General features: G+C 37.5%; 1 pseudogene; it reads left to right on the forward strand.

Moving 5' to 3' along the window:
- The first annotated feature begins 10,545 nt into the window (after positions 1-10,545).
- LOC141447649 (U2 spliceosomal RNA) lies at positions 10,546-10,750 on the forward strand (annotated as a pseudogene).
- The last annotated feature ends 940 nt before the right edge of the window (positions 10,751-11,690 follow it).

The raw sequence follows: 11,690 nt of genomic DNA on the forward strand, positions 1-11,690 counted from the left end.
TGGATATAAAATTTTGAAAAATTAATAAGTGAACTTTTTTGTTTTTCTGGTGTTAAAATGCAGTTTACATAAAATTAACCTTCGTAGTTGATATTTAAAAATTTATTGCGTTTTCTAGACAAAATGTAATTGCTCTCATTTTGTTTTGTTTTGGTTATTGGAAAGATTGCTCTTAGTATGTTCTTATTTCCGGTCTTTTATTATGCATAACAGGAAGTATTGCGATCATTTTAAATTATCCAGTTTGTGCCGGAAGAGAAATGTTTTGAAGTTCGAAAAAGTGTATGTGTTAGAGACAAAGTACATTCTATCTCAAAATTGTAAAATAACAAGACCCTCTCAGAACTTGATCATTCAGAGCTCTCTAATTTATCACCAAACATTTCCTAATCACAGAACACCTGTTGATCTATCTTACGGTGGCGCATATGTTTTGAGGGGGAAAGTAAAGAACATATCGAAGGAAATTAAAAAAAAAAAATCCTTTATAAAATATTTCTTGGATTTAAATTATTAACTTCCTGGATAAATTAACTGAATAAAGTAAACGAAGGCTATTCTTCATTTTCAAACAGGAAACAGTGAGAAGTAAAGTAATTGCCTATTTTTTCAGGCGGGGACACTCCTTCTATTCACTTCTCTTTTATATATGTGTATTAGTGTCTGTGTGTCCGTCAGTTTTCCAACTACCAATTAGGTGTCGTGGACGGGGGGCGACTAACAAACATACTTTACTATAAAATTTCTTTTTATTAACCATTAAATAAAATCCAAGGCCTAAGAACGGGGGGAATCGAACCCAGTACCACAATACATATTAGCTTTGCAGGTCTCGCATACGGTCTATAGTGGTGCCTAACAGGAAACAGTAGAAAACACTGTGTGACTTTAAAGTACCACCCAAACTTCCGTTGTAGGCGTGAATTCAGGATAATTTTTAGGACTGACTACCTTTTTTGCTTACGTCAACATCAATATGATGTCTCAGGGTGTAGGCAAGAAATGTGTTCGTCTATCATTCTGAAACAATTACCCCAAATTCATCAATTTCAGCCATATTAGCATCGTTTGCAAATAGAACACGATATTAACCAACTTATTGAATAAATTCATGGAAATTGTCATACTAGTAAATTTTACTAGAATTTTGTATATAGACGGATTTGGTTCTTCTATTTATGAAGGTTTGTCACATAGACCAAATGATGCGACCGTGTTTTGTTAGGAGCTCCAGAACTGCCAATTCCCCCCCCCCACCCTACCAACCACCAATAGTTGATCATTGGTTTAGTTAGTGCAATTGCGACTTGTGTGGCCATTAAAATACGAGAACTGGCCGATTGCATATCCATGAATGTAACTATGCGCGCGCCCGTATGCTACATGAATATTAAAGTAGATTGGAAAGATTTTAGAATTTCCGCCCAGCGAGGAGAGTGTGTGGGGTGGCTGGTGGTTGGAGGAGAGGTTGCACAGAGAGACAGAGATTGGTTATAACTAGCTTTAATGCTCCTAGTTTACAATGTAAACTATATCACTAGTTTGCCCTTCTCCAGTATTCCCTCTTTGTCTGTAGAAGTTTAACATTGTGATTACAGATTGCCATTTCGTCAGAGCTTATTGTCTTTATAAACGCATATATACACATGTGTACATAATAATGTAGAAATAACTCCTACATAAACGAAAATACATAAATACATCATTAAAACTGTATTACACTTATTGTTTGTCCATGGTATTATCTATTTATAGCAGTAATTATTATTGTTAATAATCCATAAACTTTTTAAATCAATAGTAAAATCAATAATTACAATCTATAATCATTCTAAAACCTTGGAATGTGGATTTGCATTGGGAATGGATAAGAAGCGAGATCTATTTGCACCGCAAAACATCTATTGTGGCTTCACCTCATAAAGTGGGCTCGAATGTTGGTGTTATTTTGTGTAAAAGAGTGTTGATGATGTTGCTTTACAGATTATACTGTCCATTACCGGACTGTGAGCTTGTAAGGTGCAGCTCCTAGGAAAGAGAAAATCAAAGGGGCCACCAACAGCTGGATTCGAAACCGGGATTCTCCGCGTTAGAAAGCGAAACTGTTAAGATGGGTTGACCCCTTAAGGATGCTGAAAGCGCTGAGCAAGTGGTTATTATACTCCTCTCTAAGGAGAGGCAGAGGCTTAAGTATAAAGCCAAATCCTTCAAATCAATTGTGACTCCGTTAAGTTACTGGTTACTGGTAAAACCATCAGGTGACGTGAACAACTTAAGAACTTCTTCTTACTGGGAGTCTCAAAGGTCTAATCATTAATACATCCTATTCAAGCTTGTATTTCGAAACATTATATTCAAATTATACAATTTGTAACTCTGTAAGTGACAATGACTTTTGGGCAATGACAAAAGAAAGCGAAAATCAGCATAGAATTTGGGAGTTGTGCAAGATATATTTCCGGTATTTATTGATGGAGGATCCGGAAAAAAAACGCAAGAGCTCAAGATTCTATACCGAAAACCCAACATGGTTTCTTGTTCCGATTAGATGGCTCGGCCATGTTGAACGGATGCCCCAATCACCGAGTACCAAGAAAAGTTTTATATGGACATCCATGGTGGGAGATTAGATTAGACTAGGGCGGCCTCAAGGCCTACGACGCCACTGCGACCCCTTTGGATCTATTGTGGCTCCCCTCACTTTAAAGCTCACTCTCCAGACCTGTCCATTTAATCAGACTCTTAATGCTGGAGAGCGACTCTTGGGTAAAGCTAACAGGCCTTGGGGTTTTTCCTCCCCGAGAAGTAACATCCTTTCCGTGGTGGTCATTCCATGAATAAGGTGATTGAATGATGCAGAAAACGATTTTGCGGAAGGCAGTGGTCAGTAGATGGTGGCCAAAAGCCAAAGATCTAGGAAGAATGTCTGCCTCTCTCTTGAATGAGGTCCCAGGTCTTATCCTACTTCATCACAATAGAGTCTCCCCAAAGTGAAGTTTTAATTCTGCAAAAAAAAAAAAATCAGAAATCAAAAAGCAAACAGGTTGTAATGTCAAAATTAATTTATTTATTTTTGCTGTTAAACCTAATGATCAAGTAATTAATAAAGGGCTTATCATGCTTAATTAATCGTGTATACAAATCAGTTTTAATTTTCTGGCCCCCAAAAAAAGATTTTTCTGACCAATAACATAAATTGGGATGGTAGATCCGTGTTGAGTGTAAATATCTATATATATATATATATATAATTAAACACAAAAGAGTTTTTGAATGGTTGGAGAACCTCAATTGAGTTTAACTCACGCACGCGTGCCACCCCCTACCTCGTTCATTCCAGCCAGTAGCTCATATAAGCACCACCACTGTAAGCACACTCATATATAAATATATATATATATATACTTCTAGTAATGTGTATATATATTTATATGTACATGCTGTTGGATTGTGGTAGTGGTTGATGATGGTATGAGTATAATGATGTTGTCCTAACTGAGATAATCAACTGTGAGGTTTATACTAAACATCCGCGGCATCAGGCCAACCATCTAACAGTAGCACACCAGTTTGGGAAGCCTGTTGTTGTTGTTGTTTTGTTTGTATACTGGAAGTTTGGCAACACTTCATCAGCGATGGCGCAAGGGGGGGATGGTGGTTGGAAAATTTTGTGGACAAACAATTAAATAAGCGTTTTAACCAATTAATATGGGATAGCGGGGAGTGGGGGATTGGGAGGCCCAAAGTGTTGTTGATACGGCTCATTTAATGGAGATGATCATAATTATTTTGGATTTAAACTTTAATTAAGAGTTTGCTTTTTCTTTTCTTTTTTTTTTGCTGGCCAGGAAATTGTCACGATCTTGAGAAATTTTTGAAAATTGCGTTTTCCAAGAAATATCCACTTTTTTTGGGTAACTGATGCCTCCGAAGGCGTCAAATTACGTCACAGGTGGATTCAAAAGGATTTATTGCGACCGTATCAAATTTTTGTAACGGTATTTTCACCGGAAAACTGTTCTTTGAATTGGAAAAAAGGAAAAAGGTTGCACATCAAACCAAATCTTTAACTTTTTATTCCGTTTGGGTACTTTTGTAGCTTCAGATATTTGGGTTTTGAAAATTCTCCTACTGGATTTAATAATTTTTACTCGACCAATATTACCAGTTTTGGTCGATTTTCTGCATCATTTGAACACTTATTTTTTCATAACTATCGTCTATTTAGAAGACGTACTCGTTTAGAAGCACATAAAGATGGCGGGCGCCACGGTAGCCAAGCGGTTAGAGGGAGCTAATATGTGTTGTGGTACTGGGTTCGATTCCCGGTCTTAGGCCTTGGATTTTATTTAATGGTTAATATGAGAAATTTATGAAAAATATTATTTTTTAAAGTATGTTTGCTAGTCGTCTCCGTCCACGACACCTAATTGGTAGTTGGACGTTAATTCCCGTCTGAAAAAATAGGCGATTACTTTACTACTACTTACTTTACTTTTGGTTGATTTTCACGAAATAAATCCAAACGACTCTCTGTTATTACCTATTCACTTCAAATAAGTTTAGATTATACTACACAATAGAGTTGAACAGAAAACTAACATCACCAGAGGGTCTACTGGAGTATACAATAGCAGCTATAAAAACACTTGAAGGAAAGGGTCAGCTGAGGTTTAGCGGATACTAGATTCCAACGCGAGAGATCCCGGGTTCAAATCCAGATGCTCACCGTTAGATTTTCACTTCCTAGCCACTTCTGTTCGCTGTTGGATAGTGTAACTTTAAGAGCATTGTTCGAAGGCTGGCAGTGAACTGGAAAAAGCTCCGGGCGCCAACGACTTCAGATGTAGACGTGCTCTGCAACAATAAAAAAACCTTTCTGGTAGAAAAAGGCGGCTAGACTATCTGCTAAGATTAAGATTAAGATTATAATAGTGGGACTGATCTATGCCTGACGGCACCGCAGCCACAAGAGGTTTATTGTGGTTTCCCTTTTGGATCTAGTAGTAGACGAAACTAAGAAGGTTGAGGACTTTCCCAACTAGTTCTTTCTGCGCTACTATCTCTTTTGGCCTCAAATTTCACAAAGGATTCATAGCACAACCACTTACAGCAGGTGAAAGACCATTTCCTCCTCTTCCTAACACAATCTGCACACAACGGTTCCAAGAGCTAATAAGCCCCCACCTTGTACAGATGCTTCCTGAAACCTACCATGCCCTGTGAATAGGCCTATGATCAGAGTAATATGATTCCTACCCAAGTACAGAGTCTCTTCGGTTCTTTGTTTACTCTTACTGTGTTTGACCCCAGGACACACCATCCAGTTCTCCAGATCCAATCTATGAGAAAGCCTGCACCCTTGCTGATCCCCAGGAAAGGTTTCCAGGCCAATGAAAGGAGTATTAGCTCCATTCCTGGCCAGTTAATCGGCCCGGATTTCCCGGGCGCATTTCATTTCCCTTGATCCTCCACATGACCCGGGCACCCATTCCAGCCGAACTTTATTGTGCAGAGCCAGTTGTTCCAGGGTCTTTTTACATTCCCAAACCAGGGAAGACTCTCCGCTAAAACGCCGATACTGTTTTTTTTTTTTTTTCTTGCTCCCCAATATATTATAAATAAGAATAAAATGTAAGATTGAATTTCCAAATTGGGTGAAAATAGAATTTCCCGTATTTTAAGTTCTTACGATTTTATTTACACTTTGTACAGTGATTACAAACACATTGAACTATCAACTAGAAAAATCGGTATCGGAAGTTAGAACAGTGAGAAAGTACATAGTAAGAGAAAGTCATGCGAGTCTACACCAGATTTTGTTTTGGCCTGAACGTCGATTGCCCCATCAATTTTTATTTATTCAATGAAAGTTAAGTTTAAAGTGCGTTTTTCGTTTTTTATTATGAACTTTTGAATAAATAAAGAAGTTTGGGGGGGGGGAAATGTTTAAATTTTTAACAAATTATCTGAGCAAGTAATGGGAGGATCAGCGCCCACCCATCCCGCACTCACCTGGGTAACTTGAGAGGACATGGGTGGCCAGTGGCCAGAGTAAAAATCTAATCGAACTGATCACATCCCTATGTCCTGAAATTTTCATTTCATGAACGTGGTGTTGGTGGTGGCCTTGCGCTACCCAGCACTCCTCCAGAGTGGCTTTATATAAACAGATTGGCCGGCTGCAGCACTCCCCAGTCTAGGGTGTATCCAGGACACTTCTCCACTCTTGTCCTGTGAAACCATGGAAAAAAAAAAAATATACACAAATTCTGGATATACTTGCTTAAAAAAAAGAAATTGTTTATGTATGTGTGTATCTATACAGGATTCGTACGTAATTTTCTCTGTTTTTTTTTCTCTAATTTGCTATGCATTGGATCCCTGCCTTGACCAGGAATGAGGGACATCTGGTTCTCCTCCCTCTGATCAGTGGACTCTGTTTAACTTATGAAGCAATTATAAAAAAAAAAAAAAAACGCTCTGTAAGTTCAGCGGATGCTGCCCTTTCAGCGTAAATACGCTACTAACTCTTATGCACAGTATTGCAAAACTGTGCTGAAAAAATTAAAAAAAAAAAAAAAAATAACCAAATACAGAGAGAACCCATGGAAGTCCTGGGTTTAGAGGACCCAGAGCTCCTCGCCACTCATTCTAAACGCGGTGGTTTCTGTGTTACGATTCTCTCCTCTTCCATCTCACACGTTAAATAAATAAATGCTAATGAATGAATACTAGCAGCTGGGCTATGGTTCAACGTGGATTAGTCTGAATTCCAGGACCAAAAATCCAGGGTTTGTATACCCTAGGGCTCTCCTAGTCAAAAAACATGGGACACTCTTTTCCGTACTAGCCTTCAACACACGCTCGAGGACGAATTGCTTCACATTTGCCCCATAGACAACCTCTCCCGTACAATGTCGTCACTATATTTTCAAACATGCTGTTCAGTTTGGTTTTCTCTTTCAGCCGTGGTAGCTGGAAAAAAGTATTTTCCCTTTTTTTCCCCCCCCAGGGTGGTCTGATATATTTTGGGTCCATTAATTTGGTGCTTTTAAAATGAAATTGTTGTGAGAACTGCTCATATCTTGCATCTTGAGGTGCATCTACCATGCTGCTGCTGATTATTATCCAATAATTTCTATTGAAGATTTAATGATCCCCAAAAATGAAAACACAATACATTTCAAAGCTAAATTTTCCTTTCTATTAATCTGAGCTAGAGAAAATTCAAATTTGAGATTGACTTTCTAATTTGAGTTTCAATCTCAAATTTGTGACTAGATACTTCAAGTTTTGAAATTCCTAAATTAACAAAAATAATAATTCCAGTGATTCTATTTAAATTTTCTGAGTTTCCTTTGCATAAATGTAGATCAATAACTTTTCTTAAAAATATTTTTCTAAAGGGAAATTCTTCTAAGGCAATTCTGGGGGAGTGCAGGAGTTAAATTTTCCATTTCACTTACCATTTAAGTGTACTATTCGGCCTCATACCCTCTGCACCACTAATAGGCGTTCAACTTGAAGAAGAACGCCCGGATATTACCACTCTTTTTGGGGGACTAATTTTCTTTTAGTTTCTCGGCGATTTCTTTCTTGTCTTTATTCTAAGGTTCAAGGCAATTCCCATTAAATTGATTTCAGATTCTTCACTTACTGGTCAAACACATATTTTGCATACTCACTGAAAAGAGAAGAAGATAAAGTTTAGCGAGAGGGTTAATTGGACACTTCTAAGACCGATATATGGACGTACGAAACGAAACTGTTGGGATTTGCCAAGTCAGAAGAATACGCAGTCTTTCCAATCTAAAGACTGCAGTGGCGAAATAAGTTTCAAATGACTCGCTTTATGAACACGACCTCAACGTACCTTTTATCACCGAACTAATTTGCTAACGTTTCCCCTTTTCTTGCACACAGATTTCCTGTAGCTAGAGTTCTCTTTCTTCCGCTTATCATCCTGAAAAAAAACCCACTAAGTCGCTAAAAACATGGAAGACCGGTTTGATCGGCTAAAGTGATCAATTATGGAGAATTCCAGCAATGACTGGTGTCTCTCATTATGTCTCAGCGAATGTTATAATTACGGCCACATTTGTATTAATGTCTGTATAGCAACCAGTGTTATCAGAATATCTTTAAAATTTTATTTCCTCACATACGACTTAAACGAACTGAAGTTAACAGGAGTTATCGACTACTTAAATGACTTACTAGACCAACGTTCAAAACTTTCACTTAATAACAAACGACTGATATACAATTCTATACTAAAACCCTCCTGGACGTACAGTATTGAACTGTGGACGCTCCAATCTTCAACGAATTCAATCTCTTCAGTCTAAAATTCTGCGCACTATCGTTAACGGTTCCATTTTACGTTTCAAATCTAACCATCCACACAGAACTGGAAATTCCGTTTGTAGGTCCAGGTTGCACGAACTCGCTATTAGCGTTTTCATCAGAACTTGCACTCTCATTTCAATCCTCTTGTCCGCCATTTATTATCTGATCTCCTTCCAGATCATCCTCCCATTAAAATCAGCCAGTGGCCTCGCTATTTTCTCTCTTCTGAGGAGAGTAGCTAATCCTGGGAGACGACTTAGGGAGTGTTCTCACTGCGGTAACTTCTCCCCTCAATTAGTGAGTTTGTAGTGGTGTCAGTTATTGTCATTGTTACTTATGGCGTATCTAGCGCTGGTGTAACATAACAAATTAATTAAAAAAATAAAATGTATGCAAGATGCAATTAATAAATAAATTTAGATAAAGTAATGGCAAAAGATCAAATAATAAATCTTAACAAAATGTTTTTTATACGGGACTATTATCTGATAATTATGGAAAATAATTCAGGTAAATGAGTAAAAAAAAAGATAATATAAGGATTTTAGGATGGGGCTAGCAAGAAGAGGAGAGTAGCGGTCCATGGAAACTGGTATTTAGAATAACACTTGAAATCACTTGATGTAGAGGGGGGAATTCTGTTGAACGATTAAATGAGGAAGTTTTAGCCTTGTCCTGAGACAAGAGGCGGGTCCATGTACTGTGGAAAAGCAAGGGAACGAGCGAAACTGGAGCCTCTGGAGAGACGGGGAGGGAGGCAGGACCAAAATGCTAATGCTTGTAAACCGCGCCACCTCACTCTGGTTTTTGGCGCGCAGAGAGAGTGTGAGTGAGAGAGAGGAGACAGGAAGTTGGCAATACTGCTTGTATATATACTGTTTAGCTGTAAATTATCTCTACTCCCGCTCATTTCACTTGTGCGTGTGTGTGTGTATGTGTTTCCCTCCAAACCAACACTTTTAACCATCTACTTGTGCATGCTCCAAATACACTGTCCACACAGAACTCGTCGCACACCGAAATACATACCCATACACAGTACATACGTACAAAAAACACTTGGCTTAAACTGTTGGATTAACATTTTAACCTTCCACACTCATTAGAGGGTACTAATGAAATTAAACGGTATGTCCACTGTCAGTATGACTTTGTATATTAACAGTAATGTTTTCCTCTGTGTGTGTGTGTTTATGGTTTCTATGTGTTGGTGTGCTGTTGAAAGGATGTCCGTTGGCTCCGCCACCGCCACCACTGACTGTTTTATATTTATGACGTACTTCATTTGACCACTCTTTCCAAAAAAACACATGTACTAAAAACCCACCTAGCGCACATAGTAAGAGATATTTAGCAGATAACAGCAATCATGGTGATAACGACCTTAACGCGCTCCTCTACTGATAATGATGATACAATATTATGGGCTTACCCCCCCCCCCCAAAAATAACAAAAGGCTTAAATAGGGTTAATAAGTTCAATAAAGTGAACATGGGTATTTAAGTACGTGATGAGTAGCGCTTATCACCCATTTAAAAGAGATGACCTCAAATATATTTCTGCAGAGCAGTGGTCTTCAACCCTAGGGTGCCCGCGGAACGTTGTCAGAGGTTCCGCAAGTGATCACTATTTGCTCAGCCAAATCGTGCGAAAAGTGGAAATCATCTATACAAGGAAGTTTTCACGTAGAAACGGGGTAATGGACTGTCTTATTAAAATATTAGATTAATATAATATTTAAGTAAACATTTCAATATTAATATAAATTGGATATAAAAAAAAAAGCAGTTGATTGTAAAAAATAAATATAAATAAATAATTTATGGATCAAATAAAATCTTGAAATTCGGTAAAAGTCACGTGCTTCAAATACACCAATCAAGACGCATTAATTATTATGAAATTTAAAAGTTAATTATTCATAAAATGTATTCTAGAAAATAAATAATATAAAACCTGATTCGCTACCACACTATTCATTGTCTTATTCAGATGTTTGTATTAAGTTAAAATAAAGATACAAGAATAATTTAGCGGAATTTGAGTGGAAAAAAGGTTTAATAAACTATTTTATCTGCTACTTAAACATGAGGTTCCTTCAAGACCATGAGCTCCAAGGGTTCCTAAAAGTGTAGAAAGGTTGAAGAACTCCTGGTATTGGGATTGGTGAGCGGTAATCAAGTCAGAACAATCTGGGTTCTGGTTTTCTGTTAGCTAAGATCAAAGTGTAGTATCTGTTCTTATCAGCTTTATCTCTGGTGCGATCTATAGTATTGAGGTACTGGAATCGATTCCAGGTCTAAGCTTTGGATTTTATTAATTAAATTAAATAGTGAAGAATGTTTATCTCCGTTCCGCACTTTTGGGTGAGCTTTGGTGAACAGGATATCCCCCCCCAAAAAAAAACAAAAGTCGCAAGGAATCTTAAACTTGGGATCCTTTAAGATCACAATGCTCAGTTACGTTTTGATTTTTTTTTTTGTTATTAATTTCTAGAAACAGGTCCAAATTGGTTTTCTCTAAACTCGGGATAATGGGGGATTCATAGATATCTTGAGCAAGATCTAGAGTAAGAGGGCGCTACCTGGCAGTGGATCCAATAATAAATCTTAGACCAATTGTAACTGCAATCCCCCATTACCTAAATTTATATGGTCGAAAATCATTGTTGATATTTTTTATAAAATTTTATAATGAATGCAATTAAGTGCAATACTCTACCCGCTATATTTCTGTTTGTCTCTCTGTTAAAAAAAAAAAAAATCTAATTACCTCCAATCTTGAAGAAGGACAAAACTTTATCTGTTCAAAGACCTGAAAAGTTGACAAGGATAACCATATTATTAATTCTTACATTAGGTATTAAGAAAACATATACGCTGTCAGGAATTACTTTAAAATTTAATATGAACTTTTAACTAACATTAAGACGAGGGAATATAAGATTACTGTCCAGTATTAAATGCACAAAATGAGCGAACTCGTCTTAATTGGGGTTTCAGGAAGTGAAATGTTCTCTTCTTCCCTGGGTGGACCCTGGATATCAAATTTTTTGCCATTGCAGCAAAGCTGAGAAGCTGGACACACATAAACTAAAATCTTTCATTCTGATTTTCCAGGAATGTGACGGACTGGAGACTCCAAAACAAAGCAAAAAAAAGGCGAGATTGAGATGGTTGGAACATAACAAAATTGAGAGCTGGAAAAAAAAAAACGCATCCCTATTGTGATGCAGTTCAACAGGCTTGGAGATCAACGGCTAATAGTAAGTGCCAAGGCTTACCTGACTGCAGATTACCTCCGTTATTCGGGCTAAGAAAGGTGCAAGATGATCTAA

The sequence above is a fragment of the Rhodnius prolixus genome, unplaced genomic scaffold (assembly GCF_049639745.1).
Source record: "Rhodnius prolixus isolate KJV_2025 unplaced genomic scaffold, Rpr scaffold_7, whole genome shotgun sequence".
NCBI lineage: Eukaryota > Metazoa > Arthropoda > Insecta > Hemiptera > Reduviidae > Rhodnius > Rhodnius prolixus.